General features: G+C 43.4%; 1 protein-coding gene across 5 annotated transcripts in view; it reads right to left on the bottom strand.

Annotated features, from left to right (window-relative positions):
• NKAIN2 (sodium/potassium transporting ATPase interacting 2) overlaps positions 1–17,277 on the bottom strand; it is a 762,798-nt gene that overhangs the window by 25,970 nt on the left and 719,551 nt on the right. The gene's annotated exons all lie outside the window — the stretch shown is intronic.

The following is a 17,277-nucleotide window of genomic DNA, read 5'->3' as shown; positions in this document are numbered from 1 at the left end:
GGGACCCAACTCCCACCCCGGACAGACAGTTCTCAGAGTTCCCCGCTTGCTTGTCTACCTCGATGAGGGACAGCAAAGCAGTCCAGTCTTGGAGTGCCCTGAGTACTCGCACTCGGCACATCACAGCACTCGGCCATCAGCCCGGCTGCACTTGCCTCTGGCTGCCATCGTGGGGGGGGGGGGGGGCGGGGTTAATCAGGGGGCTGTCAGGATCCAGGGGATACTGCAGGAGAGCTTCCACCCCGAGGAGCCTGCAGAGCCACCCCAGTCCTCTCCATCAGGGGCTCGCACCCCATTCCTCCCTCACCTCCTTCCACTTACCGCTCCCTAGATCCCCATTCTGATGTAAAAAATAAAGGATACATATGTTCAAAAATAGAAACTCTCTTTATTTAACAAAACTGGGTGGGGGGGGATTAACCTCTGGGGAGACTGGGAAAAGGAGATGGGACAGGGGAAGAGAGAGGGTGGGAGAGGGGTGGAGGAAACCTGGGAGGAGGGAGCTGGAAGGGGGAAGCCAGGGGAAGAAGGAGGAGGGGAGGTATCAAACTATGATACGCCATATCTTCAGTACTGTGTACAGATGTGGTCTCCTCACCTCAAAAGAGATGTTTTGGCCTTGGAAAGGGTTCAGAAAAGGGCAACTAAAATGATTAGGGGTTTGGAACAGGTCCCATATGAAGAGAGGCTAAAAAGACTGGGACTTTTCAGCTTAGAAAAGAGGAGACTGAGGGGGGATATGATAGAGGTCTATAAAATCATGAGTGGTGTGGAGAGGGTGCATAAAGAAAAGTTCTTCATTAGTTCCCATAATATAAGGACTAGAGGACACCAAATGAAATGAACGGGTAGCAGGCTTCCAACTAATAAAAGAAAGTTCTTCTTCACAAAGCAAATAGTCAACCTGTGGAACTCCTTGCCACAGGAGGCTGTGAAGGCTAGAACTATAACAGAGTTTAAAGAGAAGTTAGATAAATTCATGGAGGCTGGGTCCATGGAGTGCTATTAGCCAGGGGGTAGGAATGGTGTCCCTGGCCTCTGTTTGTGGAAGGTGGAGAGGGATGGCACAAGACAAATGGCTTGGTCATTTTCTTCGGTCCATCCCCTCCAGGGTAGCTGGTGTTGGCCGCTGTCGGCAGTCAGGCTACTGGGCTAGATGGACCTTTGGTCTGACCCAGTATGGCCATTGTTCTTATGTTCTAAGCTCAGGGCTCAGGGTCGGGGAACTCACTGGACCAACTTGATTTTCATGCAAACCTGCTCCTGGGTTCGCATGTGGCCTTTGGTGGCCAGGCTGGCAGCTATCCTGCCCTAGACAGCCACTTTCCTGTGCCTAGTGCGGAGATTGTGGACATTGGAGGCCTCCCCCCAAACCTGGATGAGGTCCACGATCGCCACACTAGACCAGGCGGGCACCCGCCTCTTGCGGCCTCGGGCAGGCTCCTTTGTAGTGTAGACATACCCTATGATAGCTCTTCATGTCCTTTAGTGAGTGGATTTCTCTTATTTTCTGTGACTTTATTAGAACTAGTCAGTACATTATTTTTTTCGTCTGCAAACATTAAAAAAAAAAAAGAAAAGAAAGCAAAAATTGTTTCAGTCAATTTTAGTCCCATAAAAATGTGTATTTTTTTGTTAAACTGAAATTGTTAAATTTGTTAAAACTGAATGTTTTTGTTTTTTGGCAACTGTTTTTATAAAAAATTCTGGTGGAAAGATTTCTTTTTGAATGAAGCCTTATTTTTTGTGGGGAGGGATGGCAATGAAACAAAGAAACAAACTTTTTAGTAAAAAAACTTCAGTTTGGTTTAGAATCTAGTTCAATGAATTTGAGAGTTGATATCTAAATGTTCCGTCACCCACCACATAGAAATGAGTGCTGTAGTTGAAGCTGTGGAATGGATTACCATGTCTGTATTGCTCTCTCAGACCCAAGAAATAGCTAGTCTTACATCTAAAGAAAGATTTATGGGTGTATTTATATCAGTTTCTCTTACAGAAATTGGCAAAAACAGATTTTGTTCCTTAGATTCCCCCTTGTAAGAATGGGAACAGAACTTAATAAATGGCAACAATATCATTCAAAGAACATACATATTTGATGCTAGAAGACCAGGGTCACAAGTGGATTACCACAGATAATAATTTCAAGGTTTTTTTGTCACATATGATAACTGGGAAGTTTTCCTTTACATAGTTTTAACAGACTGCTACATCTTTTAGCTTATCATTAAGATATACATAATGATGGTAGTGAAACAACTTAGTCTAAGTTCTTTATTTTTTTTGTAGTGAAAACCCTTTTGCATCATTGTCAGTTTTGAGATACTAGAGTCCAGATTTCTGATGCAAAAAGCTTAAAACAAACAAATAAGCAAGCAAACAAGCAACCAAACAATAACAAAACACCTTTTTTTTGGCCAAATCAAGTTTCTTTTCGGAGATCTCTTGCAACCAATGCAGATGCTGCATGGGGGCAGTTAGATCCCTATTGGGAGCAAAAACATCACTAGAGGCATATTTTTGTTACAACAGAGCTAAATGATCATTTCAGTTATTTATTTCATATAGTTCTGCTGGGAGGCTTTGACACCAGGGAGGCATGTGAAAATTCGCTGTTGGATACAAAGAACTATTGTACCAAGAACAGTGGCACCTTCTGTTAACAGGAGTGTTTCATCTCTACTTTATTGGTTCACTATTTTCCTTTGTATTTTGGCTTAAAGCTAAGAGCACTAAATTACTCCATTGACAGGGAGCCATCTACACAGCTCTGTAACTCAAAATAAGATACGCAATTTGAGCTATGCAAATTGTGTTTCTTATTTCGATGCTATTTGAAATAGCTTATTTCATCATTTAGCACACAGTGCCACATTTTGAAATAAAGCGCTATTCCGAAACGTGTCTTACTCCTCATAGAATGAGGTTTACAGGGAGGTTGGAATAGAGAGCCCGAAATAACAGGCTTGCTGTGAAGATGTGGGATAGCTATTTCGGGATACTCCATTGCAGTGTAGATGCACCCACATAGTGCTGTGCAATACCCATTGCCTTAAATGATGTTATATGGAGTTTCATTGAGCAAGAATTAGGCCCATAAATGCTATTCATAAATGATTCCAACCCTTGAATGTAAGGCTCCGCTTAATAGTTTCTCTGTTCTGTTTTTACAGATCATCAGATCCAAGTTAGCTTAATAGTTACATCTCTGGTAGGCAATCACAGTGGTAAAGACATTTTGACAATAGTTTGGTATTTTACTTTCAAAAATGCCATGAGTTCATGTGTTATTAACTAACCTCCTCTCACAAAGTGAAGCAAACAAACCGTATCACAAATTGTACTTACCACTGATCTTTTAATTGCATTCAGTCGTATGTCTTAGATATCTGGGGAACTCCTTTGATATATAAGTAAATCCTACAGAATTTCATCAGATGAGCTTGCTGATTAAAACAGTGCCTTTAAGCTAGAAATTGTTCTGCTCTGAACACAAATGGAAGTTTGTTTCCCATGAGATAATCAGGGTTCGTAAAACAAACGTCTCCTTCTCTCACGTTCCTCCAGCCCTTTCTTGAGGCACGGATCAACCTTCATTTTAATTTTAACATCACAGCTGTTTTTCATAATGCATTGGTTCAGATGCAGCCCTGGACATTCCACTGCTATTCACAAAGGGAGACATATTCTATGAACAATAAAAAGTAGCCTTTATAGCTGAGCACCAATGGTTCACACAGCACAGATGGACTGCACTGAATAAATATCATTTAGCAAAGTAGCTTTTCATTATTTCACACAGTTATTGCATGATGTCTCTAAACAGGTGATCAGTTACCAGTGTCATATATCTGGGCACAAAGCCACTAGCCCTTAGGAAACTCCAAGTAGGACAGAACATTACAGCATACCTCCTCAGTAGCACAGGCTACCATGAACATCACTGTCAGCTCTGTCCTATGAGCTCTACACTGGCTTCTGTAGAATAGAGTCAAGTTCAAGGTACTGGTTCATATATGTAAGGTGCTAAATGGTCTGGGCCCAACATATCCAATGATCACCTACACTTCTGACAGTACACAACTGCACGTCTATTGTTGTACCATAACTTCTGTATTATCCACATCTAAAACCTTGAAGCACATTTCTGAAGGACAGCCTAGTGCACAAAAGCTAGTATGAACGAGGGATGTGGGTATTTACACACTACCAATGCTGCATAGCCCTCTACCCAATCTATAGTACAGTGTAAATGAGGGCAAGGGGCACACACACCAGGTCCTGAGACTGCTAATCATCCAGAGCTATTCCCACAATGCATTGAGCCCTTTTCTGCCTGGTCTTTGCCTAAAAATATAATGACCTCTGGCCTTGATCCTTTGCCAGTAGTAGTAGCAATCCGTACTGAATGCTTCAAAATAGTTTTCTGCTGACCTCCATTGACCTATACTGGCAATTACGGATCAAAGTCTGAGAGCAGTTCCCTGGTCTCTGTATAATACCCCCGACTTGATCAATGGAGGTCAAAGAAGATCATCCAACATTCTCCATGAACTTGCTCACATCTCCTGTACTAGGAGATTTTGCAGAGGTTTGAGGAGACAGGCATTCATCCCTCTGTCCAAGTGCCAGGAGCATTGGGTGCCTGTACCAGAGGGTGAAAGACTTCAACAATCACTCTTGGAGGGGACTTAGCACATACTCATATTATGAGGATCAAGACTGTGTGCTCACCAGGGTAGAGCCCATCCACTCAGCAATATGTAGAGCATCACTATTAACAGAAACATCTCTCTGGCATACATAGCTACTTTTGTTCCAGTACCTTTCAAAACATCTATGTTCTCCAAGTGATGGCCAGTCTTTAAAGAAGAAAAAGGTGACTGGTAATGTTACTCTGAAGGAAACAAATCAGATCCAAACTGGTCCTCTTGATGCACTGGAAACATTACAACAGTTTAATAAAAGTAATGAAGGTATCTTATCAATTTTATCATAGAATCATAGGTTGGAAGAGACCTCAGGATGTCATCGAGTCCAGCCCCCTGCCCAAACCAGGACCAATCCCAATTAATCATCCCAGTCAGGGCTTTGTCAAACTGAGACTTAAAAACCTCTAGGGATGGATATTCCAACGCCTCCCTATCTAACCCATTTCTGTACTTCTCCACCCTCCTAGTGAAACAGTTTTTCCTAATATCCAACCTAGAGATCCCCCACTGTAACTTGAGACCATTGCTCCTTGTTCTGCCTTCCATCACTACTGAGAACAGCCTCTCTCCATCCTCTTTGGAACTGCCTTTCAGGAAGTTGAAGGCTGCTATCAAATACCCTCTTACTCTTCTCTTCTGCAGACTAAATAAGCCCAAATTCCTCAGCCTCTCCTCATAGGTCATGTGCTCCAGCCCCCTAATAATTTTGGTTGCCCTCTACTGTACCCTCTCCAATGTATCCACATCCTTTCTGTAGTAGGGGGCCCAGAACTAGACACAATATGCCAGATGTGGCCTCGCCAGTGCCGAATAAAGGGGAATAATCACTTCTCTAGATCTGCTGGCAATGTGCCTCCTAATGCAACCTAATAGTCCATCCTCCTTCTTGGGTACAGGGCACACTGTTGATTCATATCCAGCTTCTCATCCACTGTAATCCCCAGGTCCTTTTCTGCCGAACTGCTACGTAGCCAGTCGGTCCCCAGCCTGTAACAATGCTTGGGATTCTTCCATACCAAGTACAGGACTGTGCACTTGTCCTTGTTGAACCTCATCAGATTTCTTTTGGCCCAATCATCTAATCTGTCTAGGTCAGTCTGGACCCTATCCCTGCCATCCAATGTATCTCTCTCTCCCCCTAGCTTAGTGTTATCTGCAACTCCTCAATTCCTCAACTCCTTCCTCACGGGGCGGCAAAAGTAGTTTGAAGGAAGGAGAATGTACCAGTTGAATTCTGGGGATGCTTAAAAGTATCCATATTGGGACCTTTAACAGCACAGTTGCCTTATGTGGGGGGAATTTAGGTAAATTTTAGGTAAATACTACCCTTGTCTTTGGCCTAGCAGGATATTCTGAGGCTGGCAGGGAAACCATTCCAGTGGTACAGCAGGAGTGGCACTCCAAAGCTAGCAGAGGAAGATGAAGGACCCTGCTTCTCAGCATAGACAGGAGGAGCCATGAGCATTTTAACTTTAAGTAAAGGGAGGCATGGGCTCTTCGACAGGATGAGACACTTCTGCAAGTGGAGAGACAGCATAGGCAATGAGAGCATGCACAACAAGAATGGGATCATGTCCTCATGTAGATCTAGTACAGCTGAAGAAAAGCTTTCAGTATTCACCTGCCACTGGAGCAGCTGCTCCAGTCCAGGAACAAGCACCACCTCCTCCTCTACTCTGCCAGGTGCCATCCTGGCTGCTGATGAGGTGTGAAGCCCATCACAACTATTTCCAGGCAGATGCAATCTGGATACTTCGCACAAAGTCCTTGGAAGGGAACAATGAACCCAATCTAATCCCTATAGTCTAGCCTGTGTTCAGCTCTGTGTCATGCAGGAGATGTCCTGTATAATAGTCCACAGTTGTTTTTCCATTTTCAGGGTGAGGGGGGATAGGAAGGGTGAAGAGACATGCCAAGGGACATTAATGTTTGATTGCTTCTCAAGGAATTTGACCTTTATTTTTTTGTTTCATTTGTTCCTGTCACAATCAGTTTCAGCTCTATTGACAATAGATGGATGTAAATAAAAGTTGCTGTTCACTTCACTCTGTTTTCCTAGTATGATCAATGTGGTACTTTCCAGAGGTTTGGGATGAGGCAGAAGACCTCCCAGCAATAACTGTGATTTCTTAAAAGTCTGGTCCTATGGAAGTGTGAAGAATTTCGTCCCTCCAACACACACTGTGGCTATGAATTTGCTAACAATGTCAGGATATGGCGTCATGTGCCGTCATAAGAATAGGCACGTGGGAACTCCCAGAATAAACGTTGCCACAGAAAACTGGAATGGGTTACCTAGTTAGGAGGTGGAATCTCCTTCCCTAGAGTTTTTTAAGTCCCAGTTTGACAAAATCCTGGGTGGGAAGATTTAGTTAGGGCTGGTCTTTGTTAGGGCTAGACTTTGTGCCAAGCATCCAGATTGCATCTGCCTGGAAATAGTTGTAATGGGCTTCACACGTCATCAGCAGGGAAGGAAGCCCTTTATTCCCCATTGCAGAACAACCATGAACTCCTGGGCTCTCTGGAATCAAGGATCTTTCCCATTTGTACAAGAATCATGTTCATGAACCAACTCTTCTAGTCCATTGAGCTTTGGAGAACCCATGAATACTAACCTTTGTGGTTCATATATTCACTGGCCCCTTTTGGTGAGCAAAGTATAGGGATGTGTTTTCCATCGATGACACCTCACACAGTTTAGAAACTCCATCCTCAGAAATTCTGCAAGAATTTCAGGTACTTGGCTTATGGCAATGATCAATAGGTACATTACAGTATCGATAGCCTGGCAAAACCTGTACAACATAGAATTCTAGGGCTGGAAGAAATTTCAGGAGGTCATAAAATCCATCCCCCTGCTCAAAGCAGGACCAGCCCTAACTAAATCTTCCCACCCAGGATTTTGTCAAACTGGGACTTAAAAAACTCTAGGGAAGGAGATTCCACCTCCTAACTAGGTAACCCATTCCAGTGCTTCACCCTCCCAGTGAAATAGCTTTTCCTAATATCCAACTATCCCCACTATAACTTGAGACCATTGCTCCTTGTTCTGCCATCCATCACTACTGAGAACAGCCTCTCTCCATCCTCTTTGGAACCACCTTTCAGGAAATTGAAGGCTGCTATCAAATACCCCCTCACTCTTCTCTTCTGCAGACATCCAAATCTCTTAGATTCTCCTTGTAGGTCATGTGCTCCAGCCCCTTAATCATTTTGGTTGCCCTCTGCTGGACCCTCTCTAATGCATCCACATCTTTATTATAGTGGGGGGCCTAGACCTGGACACAATACTCCAGCTGTGGTCTCAACAATACCTGATAAACAGGAATAATTACTCTCTAGATCTGCTGGAAATGCTCCTCCTAATGCATCCTAATATGCCATTAGCTTTCTTGGCAACAAGGGTACACTGTAGACTCATTTAGCTTTTCATCCACTGTAATCCCCAGGTCCTTTTCTGTTGAACTGCTACTTAGCCAGTTGGTCCCCAGCATGTAGCAAGTTTGGGATTCTTCCAGCCCAAGTGCAGGACTGTGCACTTGTCCTTGTTGAACCTCATCAGATTTCTTTTGGCCCAGTCCTTCAATTTGTCACTCTGGACCCTATCCCTTCCCTCCAACACAACTACCTCTCCCCCTAGCTTAGTATCATCCCCAAACTTGCTGTGGGTGCAATTCATCCCCTCATCCAGATACTTAATAAAGATGTTGAACAAAACCAGCCCTAGAACTGATCCTTAGGGCACTCCGCTTGAAACCAACCACCAACCATACATTGCACCGTTGATCATTACCTGTTGGGCCCAACAATCTAGCTAGCTTTCTATCCACCTTACAATCCATTTATCCAGTCCATACTTCCTTAACTTGCTGGCAAGAATATTGTGGGAGACTGTATCTAAAGCTTTGCTAAAGTCAAGATATATCATATCCACTGATTTCCCCATATCCACAGAGCCAGTTTCCTCATCGTAGAAGCTAATTAGATTGGTCAGGCATGAGTTGCCCTTGATGAATTCATGCTGACCATTCCTGATCACTTTCCCCTCTTCCAAGTGTTTCAAAATGGATTCCTTGAGGATCCCCTTCATGATTTTTCCAGGGACTAAGGTAAGGCTGACAGGTCTGTAGTTCCCTAGATTCTCCGTCTTCCCTTTTTAAAGATGGGCACTACATTTGCCTTTTTCCAGTCATCCGGGACCTCTCCTGATCTTTATGAGTTTTCAAAGATAATGGCCAAAGACTCTGCAGTGACATTTGCCAACTCCCTCACTAGCCTCGGATTCATTAAATCTGGCCCCATGGATTTGTGTATGTCTAGCTTTTCTAAATAGTTCCTAACCTGTACTTTCTGCACCAAGAGCTGCCCACCTTCTTCCCATATTGTGTTGTCTTGTTACCTCCCTCATCCAGTAAGGGCCCCACACCCTTCCTGATCACTCTCTTATTGTTAACATGACTGTAAAAACCTTTCTTGTTACCCCTCATATTCCTTGCTAGCTGCAATTCCAATAGTGCTTTTGACTTCTTGATTACTCCCCTGCATTCTTGAGCAATATATTTTTACTCCCACCTAGTCATCTGTCCAAGTTTCTGCTTCTTGTAAGCTTCCTTTTTGTGTTTAAGCTCACCAAGGATTTCTCCAGTAAGCCAATCTGGTTGCCTAACATATTAGGGATGGTTTCTTCCTGTACCTTCAATAAAGCTTCTTTAAAATACTGTCAGCTCTCCTGGACACCTTACCCTTCATGATAGCATCCCAGGGGATCCTGCCTATCAGTTCTCTGCAGGAGTCAAAGTCTGCTTTTCTGAAGTCCCGGGTGTGTATTTTGCTGCTCTCCTTTCTTTGTTTTGTCAGGATCCTGAAATTGACCATCTCATGACAATTACCACATAGATGGCAGACTTTACAATCCTGAACTGGTTTACAACAGATTGGCAGGATGATAGTCACCTGCTTTTGCAATGACATTGGTTTTCAAAATGGAATGGTCTAGCACTAGTGCACTGGTGCAAGCTTCCCACACAACCCCATGAAGATCTGCTTCCTATTTGAAAGTCTTGGAGCTACTTTGGTCATCAGAAGTTTGACACAAGGGAGAGATGACTGGGAGCTGCTATTACCAACTGTGTGAAGGTGGTGTACCGTCCTAGCAACACATCACAATGCAGTTCTGAGATACACAGGGCTCTGAAATACCACCCCAAAAGAATAGCACTGTCATTGTGTACCAAAAAGGGGTAGTGTGGATATGGGTATAGGCCTGGGCACAGTGTGTACCTGTGCTAGACTGACCAGACAGCAAATGTGAAAAATTGGAATAGGAGTGAGGGAGTTATAGGATTCTATGTAAGACAAAGTTTGAAATAATGCCCTATAAAATCAGGAGATCTGGATACCTTAATTTGTGCCCAACCCAGGCTCTGTGAACACTTGGTGGGGGTGCAGGTCCATGTACTACCAATACATGGACTAGTACCCAAGGAAGTGTACAAATGAAGGTGTAGCACTAAAAGATTGTCTAGAGCTCCAGAATGAAGACCCTGGTAGACAACTTTGCACCTCAGGCACAGTGGCACTTTGTGCATTAAGGATAAAGCTCATTTGTATATCTCAGTGGCCAGCCTAAGCCTGTGGAATGAACTCTGTGAGGGACTAAAGACTATCACAAACCTCACCACCTTTGGTTCCAAGTGCAGAGCACATTTCTTTGACTTTGCTTTCTCTACAGTTAATAAAACACTCCAATGCATAGTATCAAAGAACAAATGTGTGACAGATGTTAATCATGTCACCTAATACACAACTGGAATGTGTTCAGGTGCTACCCTGATGGAGTGTGATATCAAAACCTATATAAAGATAACTTCTCAAATTCAGCATCTGATGGGAAAAATTTGCTATGAGCAGGTAGTGAATGAGCCCTTGGGTATTATGGAGAGAAGAACCTTGACTTGATCTCAAAGAACACTTCTGAGCTGGAAAAGTTGCCATGGAGACTCTTGTTACTTTGAGTGCATTCCGGTCACTGCTACTTCTGTTATAGACATTGTAAAGCAGGGATGGGCAATAACCAACCCACAGGCCAATGTGGTTCACCAAGATTATCCCCGGCAGGCCACCAGATGCTTTGTTTACCTGAATGTTCACAGGTATGGCCACTCACAGTTCCTAGGGGTCACGTTCACTGTTCCAGGGCAATAGGAGCTATGGGAAGTGGCACAGACTGGGCCCCTGCTTCCTGAAGCTCCCATAGGCTGGGAACAGAGAACCATAGCCACTCGCAGCTGCAGGGCTCAGTGCTTGCAGACACTCAGGTAAACATTCCATCTGGCAGCTCACCAGCGGCTAACCCTCACGAACCATGTGCAGCCCAGGAACAGAAGGTTCCTCACCTCTGCCCTAAACCAACAAAGAAAAACCCAACCCAGACATACAACCCCAAGAGGAACTTACAAGGTTTCAAAGATTACTTCATGACTGCTTTAGTTTTGTTTGATGCATACACCCTTTTCATGTCCACACCAAGTTAAAAACATCTCTTTAAGAAAATCTGACTGATTATTTACCACTGTAACCCAGAAGTATACTCTTAAGGTCTTTGTCAGACTTAACCCTGAGCTTAATCTGAGTGCACTTCTGGTGTGGCCAAGGTTGCCAAGTGCTGTGATCACACTACATCTAAATCAATATTGTTCAAAAACCTGTCTAGTTATTTTTCCTTTACCCCTTTGATTGAGACAAAATATTTTCATTCACAGCAAATGACAGCAGACTATTTTTTGGAAAACACAGCATTCCTGTTCAATTTTTTGGAATATAGCACCTGCATTGCTAATTATAAAGAGGCATATTTATTAAGCTAGTTAGCTGAATCAAAGAATAACAACAAGGAAAACAAAATTAGAAGAAGGTAAGTTTTGCATGTGGTGCTGAAGAGGAAAACTTATAAATATGAAGATGAATGACTTAAGGATTCTGGAAGTAGCATAAGGTCTTGTCCTCACTGAAATGAATAATTCTTATTTTCTTCTATGACTGCTCTTTGTCAGAAGAAAGGTCAATCCAACACAAATGCATTGTGTCTTTGGGCTGAAAAACAGCAGCATCCGCAGCAGCAGATAAATGCTAATGCTTGTCTTTTAGTTTCTCAGGTCAAGCCAAAGTTTTGTAAAACACAGGGGTTTGAAAAGATCACTCAGAGGCTGAAGCTCTCTGAAGAGGAGAAAAGAAAAGGGGGAGGGAGGCTACAGATAGAAAGCTGGACCAATGCTGTAGGATCAGGCCCAGAATGTCAGTGTTGTTTCTGGATTTTGTTGTTTATATGGTAACTGCAAAGGTCAAACCCTTGTACCTAAATTATCAGTCACCTGCAATTTAGCTATGTGTCTTCCACTGACATTACCGAGAAGTATGTTGCTAGAGTCCCCAAAACACAATGCGGTTAAGAGTCAATGTTTCTTTAAATGGATTTTTGACGGTGTAATATATGAAGATCAGGATTGGTAAATTACCATCAAGAAAATTTGTAGTATATTGATTTTTTCAAGGAAATCATATCTATTACTTAACAGAACAAAGGAGACAGAGAGCTTTCTATCAATAGCTGTAGAATGAGATTAGTTGGGGGTTCTGAAGCTGCCCCATGAAATAACCCTTTCAAATTATATTTTGGCTGCCTGAAGCATTATAGCATTGTAGACAGCAGATCACAGCTAGAGTTTATGATGCTACTGAAGTAGTACAGTACAGAAACTATTCTTCAGAGATGCAGCTTTGTTTATGTTTATATGTACAAGTGTTATCCTGATTTTTTGAGAGTTCTTATCTGCTTAAAAGTTTAACTACTCCTTATTGAAACAGTAGGCAGGTGCATTTAAAAATGTTAACATGCTGGGCCCAAAGCCATTTGGAGAATGCAATTTGCACAGACACTGAACTCTGGCTGTGGAATTAAAAAATGCTATACTATATAAAGCAGATATTTAATGTGATCAAATCTCTTGGCCCTAACTGATAGCCAGATTAACTGATCTTTTAGAAGCTGTCTTAAATGATTGGAGAACATAAGAACATAACAATGGTTCATCCAGCCCACTATTCTGTGACCAATGCCAGGTGCTTCAGAGGAAATGAGCAGAAAAGGCAGCTGTTGCCCATTCCCAACTTCTGGCAAACAGAGTCTAGGGACACTTCAGAGCATGATTTTGCATCCCAGCCAATCCTGATTAATAGCAATAGATGTACCTAACCTCCATCAGTTCTTTTTTGAACCCTGTTAGGATATGTCTAGACTACATGGCTCTGTCAACAGAGCCATGTAAACTAGTTTACCTGGCATAGGCAAAGAAGCGGGGATTTAAATAATCCCCGCTTCATTAAAATAAACATGGCTGCCATGCTGTGCCGATGATCAGCTGATCCGGCACAGCATGGTATTCTAGACACGGATCTGTCAGCTGGGGAAGCCTATGCCGACCGCTTCCCCAGTGAACAGATCCGCATCTAGACTGCTGCGCTGTGCCGGATAGGCTGATCGTCGGCACAGTGTGGCGGCCATATTTTTTCATTTCCAATATTTTTTTTTTGAGATGGGCCACCTATGCAGTATACCAGGGTATGTGTACACAGCAAAGTTATTTCAAAATAACAGCCGTTATTTCAAAATAACTTTACTAGTGTCTACACAGCCAAACCGCTATTTCAAAATTAATTCGAAATAGCGGAGCACTTATTTTGAATTTGGTAAACCTCATTCCATGAGGAATAATGCCAAATTCGAAATAGCTATTTCGAAATAAGTGCTGTGTAAACACTTATTTCGAAATAGGGTGCTCTGGTGGCCACTGCAGCCTCAACCAAGAACACTCCTCTCCCTTCCTCCTCCCCGAAGCCCTTAAAGGGGTAAACTCTGGCCACAGCGCCTGTGTCAGCTCCAAGCCTGCCAGCCCAGAGCCAGCAGTCACTGCCCCTGACACAGTGGCCGCAAAACATGAGCCAGCAAGCCACTGGCAGCCAGCCCTCCTCCACTCCCCAGGAGCAGTCTGCCAGCTCCCAGGAGCCTGCCAGGGCCCAGAGAAGGTGGGCACCTTTCTGGTCCAGGGTGGAGATCATGGTCCTTATTCAGGTTTGGGGGGGATGCCCCCAATGTCCAGGATTGCCACAGTATATGGAGGAATACGGCCATCTATTGCAGGATAGCTGCCAGCTGCCAAAGGCCACATGCAAACCCAGGAGCAGGTTTGCATGAAAATTAAGTTGGTCCGGTGAGACCCCAAACCCTGAGCTTCCCCTCCCCTTTCTTCCCCTTGCTTCCCCCTTCCAGCTTCCTCCTTCCAGGTTTCCTCCTCCCCTCTCCCACCCTCTCTTCTCCCCTCTCCCACCTTCTTTCCCCAGTCTCACCAGAGTTTCATCCTTCCCCCCCCCCCCCGTTTTGTTAAATAAAGAGAGTTTGTGTTCATGAAAATACGTGTCTTTTATTTGACATCAGGAAGGAGGGTTAGGGAGGGATAAGTGGAAGGACATGAGGGAGGAATTTAGAAGATACTTGGGATAGGCCTGTGTTTCCTGACTTGTGTTTCAAATTTCTTCTTTGCTTAAATATCTCAAGATCTGCACCAAGAACAAGCTAGAACATTTTTATTTGAAATGCTGCTGGGCTTTTGCACATATATATTGTTAAGAGCAGTTTTTCCTTTAACTTCTCCCCTAGCTAGCCTTCTCACCTAATGTATGGAGGAGACACTACAGGGACACAGAAAACTAAATAACAGATTTGTCACTTGAGAATTGTGCAAATCTTTCTTAAAAACAGTGGAAACTAGGTGTCACTTGTTTTGAAGATTTGTTACAAACCTTTAACTTGACCTAGGTTTGCAGAATATTTTGCAGACCTGTTGTGCAAAACTGTGCTATGCTTTACACAAATTTTCTATCTGAATAGGTATTTTTTGGGTTTATGGTTTTGACTCTAAGCATGTACAGTTCGGTACCTTGTCATGGTTTCAATGTGAAGCACTAGGAAATGCTGACATTTGGACTGTTTCGCTTTGTTTTCAAGTTTTTTCAGACCCCCCAATGTACAAGTAAAATTGAGAGGGTGCCAGCTTGTCAGAACTGAAACTACATATTGTTTGTTGTACCTGATTAAGCTCAAACAACATAGTACAGTAAAAGCTCTGGGTTATCCGGCACCCAAATAACCAGCATTTCTGATATCTCTCCATGCAAATCTTCAGTTTAGTAACCGTGACTAATATGCTGCCCAAGAAGTTATGCAGTTGAACAGTCTTCACTCTATTTTTATGCAAAAGAGGGAGAAGACTACTTAGCAAACAGAAACCAGGGATTTATTTTAAAAAAAAACCACCCCAGCTTCCAGGATGTGTCATAGGATCATTACAGATTCAGCCCAATCTCCCACACTTTCAACCTCTACAGTGATAACTGATGTTGATGATGATGGCTCTGAGGCCAGGAGTGCAATTTCAGATTTTGGTAGCGGGTAGCTACATGTGTAAGCCATCTCTGGCCTCAGCTTCGGCTGCTGCCACACGGCCCCCGCTCCAGTCCCAGCTCCAGCCGCCACCATGTGGCCTCACCCTGGCCACAGCTCCAACTGCTGCTACATGGCCCCAGCTCTGGCCCGAGCTCCTGTCATCGACCACCTAGCCCTGGCCTCCCACTCTCCCACCTACCAAGCCCAGTGCACCATCTTACCTTCAACGTCAAGGAAGGTGAGTACTGTGGCTCAGCTGAGGAGGTGGGTGTGATTAAAATTCTTTGTGTGCGCCCATGCAGGGGCACACCTTAGAGGGAATTTAGGAAGCCAAGTAGCAGTTTGTATGGGTGGGTCCTTTTGTTCTACTTGATGAGCCTGGGGATACAGCTATACAACAGCATTAGAGCGTGTCTACACTGCAAGTCATTATTTCGAAATGATGGTGAGCTTGAGGACTTCTTACTCCAACTCCTGGTAACCCTCATTTTACCAGGAGTAAGGGAAGTCAAAGGAAGAGTGTTATTCTTTCGGCTTTCTGCTGTGTAGACTGTGCCAAAAGCTGGGTTAAACTATTTTGACTTCAGCTGCCCAATTGACGTAGCTCACGTTGCGTAGCTTAATTCTACTTTTGCCCTGCTGTGCAGATGTGCCCTTGATGAGCTTGCATTTCTTCACTTCGGTGAGCAAAGCGGAGGAGGGGAGAGGGGTAAACAAAGAAAACTACCTGTGTTACTCTGAGTCCTGGCTAGAGAGGGGAGGCAGGAGATACTATTCTGCTACAGTAGGAAATCAAAGGGGGAGGCAATTGGCACCCATGCCTGAGGCACTGCAAGATCCTTCTGAATCATCAAAAAAGATTAAATTATGTTAATATAGTTTTAGCGTTAAGTGTATTTTTAGTGATCTGAATGCACACAATGCACCCCCATAGTGGTATGTAGTGTCGTAAGATAACCTACTATATGGAAAACACCTAAGTGCTCCAGGAAACCAACCACTATACAGTGCAGTACTACCACTGAGTTAGTGAGTACCCATATGCTATTTTATACTTTATTCATTTTATTGTATTCTACTTCTTTGAACGATTCTATTCTATTCTATTTAGTTAGCCAGAATATTCAACCAACCTCCCCATGCCGCTTGCTGAATAACAGAGGTTTTACTGTATTTTACTACCATCCAACTCAACCCTGAGTCCCACTGCATTCCTTCTGAACAGTTTCTGCTGCACAAAGAGCATGTGGGGATTTTTCTTGGCACGACGAAGCATGACCAGAATACACTGTCCTATGGCAATCCCTACTGGATAGATGTTAGTACAGAAGAGCTGTATTTGATAGATACTGGGAGCATCTTAGGATCAAGGCCTTACTGTCACGTGAACAATACCTAAGTTAGCAAATCAACCTCTGCTTTTTCTTTTTCTACTTTTGAGAAACTTAACTCCACTTGACTTTTTTTGTGTGTAAACACCTGCTTGACTATTCAAAGCTCTTAGTATCCCTAAGCCTCTGACTGCTAGAAGCTGGGACTGGACAACAGTCCACTTTATAATAATTCACTCAATACATTTCTCTGATCTGTTCACTCCCCCTGAAGCATCTGACACTGGCCACTGTCAGAAGAGAGGATACTGGCCTAGATGAAACATAGTCTTGCTCCAGCATGGTCATTCTTATGTTTTACTCTGAAGGTTTTATAGCACTAGGCATGGAGATATCCTCCCCTTGCCCCTTGTCTTCTGGGAATGCTACAGAATAGTTTAATCATCTGGCTTTGGTATCTGACTGCCTTGGGCAGCTGTAGATTTCTTATCATTATTTCTTACTGCGTGTCACCTTTTCCAGACAGCTATAGGATTAAGAAAAGAAAAATTGGCTCTTTATGCTACAGATCTAACAAAACCACAGACTGCTCACAGCCCACCAAATGAAAGCCTAGCATTTAAAATCGACCTGGATGAGATGAAACAGTTGATTATTAATGCTAGGCATTCATTTAAGGGACCATGGGAAAAATGTGCATAACTGAAGATTGTGCAGTTTGTTTTATCAAAGG

This window comes from Pelodiscus sinensis, chromosome 3, assembly GCF_049634645.1.
Source record: "Pelodiscus sinensis isolate JC-2024 chromosome 3, ASM4963464v1, whole genome shotgun sequence".
In the NCBI taxonomy this organism is placed as follows: Eukaryota; Metazoa; Chordata; order Testudines; family Trionychidae; genus Pelodiscus; species Pelodiscus sinensis.
The sequence above is the reverse complement of the archived record's forward strand: the minus strand, read 5'-3'. Positions and strand labels throughout refer to the sequence as shown.